Raw genomic sequence first — 2,323 nt, 5'->3', positions numbered from 1 at the left:
AGCCTCTTCGATTGGGTTTATGTCAGATATGTTTTCTTTGATGCTGCTTTTAATACAATTTTCAGCGTCGGGAGCAAAATATTTATGTCAAGTCACTATAAGTTAAAATGATACAAATTTGATTGTAACTCATTCACGGTTTCATCGAACAGAGACAACCACCCCTATCATGCATTTCGACTTGGATTGAAATTTTCTCCGTTTGGCAGCTTTGGTATCATGCGTTCCGTTCCCGTTCAGTTCAACTTCGAAATTTAGAATTCTGCCTATCATGCATTTCGATCGTAGCTCCGTTCTGCTAAGTTGCAATTTTGTTGGCGGAGAACTTTTTGTGTTTTTATTTTGCTGCGAAAATTTTATTATTTGCGTGATTTTTTTTGAAATTACTAAAAATGTAAGTAAAACTTGCATTTAAAAGTTGTAAAACACACGATATTTCCAGTTTTTGCGCTCTAATGATGTGTTTTGATATGCTTTCAGGTCAAAAACAACAACACCATAGCAATATGGAAAATTGACAGATATGATGGAGAGTAAGCCAACGTCCTAAAGAAGATGTGCAGGCTTTTTGGAAAGAGGTAGCATCAAATTTAAATGCACTTGGTCCTCCACCAAAAGACTCAAATGCATGGAGAAAGGTAAGGTGTATTAATTGAATTGAAAACGAATTTGTAAAATCTAACGTTTTGTTACAGGTCTGCATTGACTGGAAGTGATATTTGTATCAAACGCAAGCTAACTAGCCATAAGAAGGAAATGATGAGCACAGGGCGAGGGCAATGTCGTTCACAACGTATAAGTCCACTTGAGGAGAAAATTGTGCGCTTAACGGGGTTGGAAAGGAGTACAAGCGTTTGGAATAAAGAATACGTACGATTATAGCGATAGCACACAAGACGCAGCCCGAACCTCCGAAAATGGACATGGCTTCGACACATTCAGGCGATGTGCCGTCAACCAGCAGAGCTAGCAGCCATAACAGAGAGAGAGACAGCCACTTTGACACGGTTGACTGTGTGCCATTCCAACATTGTGGTCTGTGCCAACTCCATGCTAGTAACTGCCTTCCGCAAAAAATCTTAAAGCGGATACTAAAATGTTAAGCGGAGATAACGAGGACAAAGTACTTGCCGTCGTTTCTTCCGCAAAAGTATCTAGGACATACTTGAATGCGTCCTTATTCAGACGAAAGTTTTTTTTGAATCTAATAAGTAAACAAACTGTAAGAAAATTGTCTACTTTCACGTGCAATTACTTACAGCCCGTCATTCATCTGGAAGGGATCGCACATATCTCGTAACCTTCTCCTTTCAATTCTCACCCCAGCATTCTGAGATGTGCTGCTCTCCTCCTCAACCAGTAATATCGCTTCGCGGATAAAGATTCCATACTTACGCTAAATAAAAATAATAACAATATAAAAATTTTACTTTTATTTAATTTCTTTGAACACCAGTAATTTGTGTATTTTTGCTTTGTTATGTTCTCAGTTTCACATATTTCAAGGCAAACAGCTGATTTCGAAAGAGTTATAGCTCTTCCTCTTCTTCTTTCAATCCAATTGCAACGCATGATACCTAATTTCGACTCCGGCTTAGCGTAGAGCGGGAACGTAATCAAAGTGCATGATAGGGGTGAACATTGTTAAAAATAAAGTTTTCGTACACCTGAAGTAAAAAGAATAAATATACGTACATATGTATACTCGTATAATGTTCGCTTACATTCGAATATTAATATTCGAATATGTTTATTTATATCTGTCATGTCAACGTAAGAATCAATCCTTACAGCTGGTCTAATCCTTTGTTAACGTTTATAAAAAAATATTATCTATTTTAGGTATATAGTATCACACGAGAAGTGTCAGTTTGGGCAGTTTCGATAACGAAGCTTATATGTATATTATTTTCTATGAGAGAGTGGTTTTGTAAAAGGCCTCGAATTGTTTATGGATCAGTATAACTCAATTAAATTGTTTTAAAATATATTAAAAAGTAAATATAAATCATCGAAAATATTTCTAGGATTAACATTTCATCGGTCAAACTATCCAATTCTGTTTATTTTCGTTCATTACATTTAAGTTACATTTCTTGCGTTTTACCCAGAGATATAGAGAGATACCAGGAATCGGTTATTGGGTAATTTATTCATAATTTTAGAAAATAGTATTGGTAAGAAAACTACGAATACTCAAAAGGAAAGGAAGATGTTTTCACGACTTTTTCAAAATATTACACTTCTCATTTGCTTAGCAATGAGAGAAATATCTCTAAGTTTATTTATGTGACGACAGTAACTAAAATGACTATAATATATA

At 35.4% G+C, this 2,323-nt stretch overlaps 1 long non-coding RNA gene across 1 annotated transcript; it reads left to right on the top strand.

Annotated features, from left to right (window-relative positions):
- The first annotated feature begins 270 nt into the window (after nt 1–270).
- LOC120772716 lies at nt 271–842 on the top strand. Its single transcript, XR_005705085.1, has 3 exons — nt 271–394; nt 481–638; nt 696–842. It is a non-coding gene; the product is annotated as an uncharacterized LOC120772716 (long non-coding RNA).
- The last annotated feature ends 1,481 nt before the right edge of the window (nt 843–2,323 follow it).

Source organism: Bactrocera tryoni, chromosome 3, assembly GCF_016617805.1.
Source record: "Bactrocera tryoni isolate S06 chromosome 3, CSIRO_BtryS06_freeze2, whole genome shotgun sequence".
Taxonomy (NCBI): domain Eukaryota; kingdom Metazoa; phylum Arthropoda; class Insecta; order Diptera; family Tephritidae; genus Bactrocera; species Bactrocera tryoni.
Note: the sequence above shows the minus strand (reverse complement) of the source record. Positions and strands in the feature narration are given on the sequence as shown.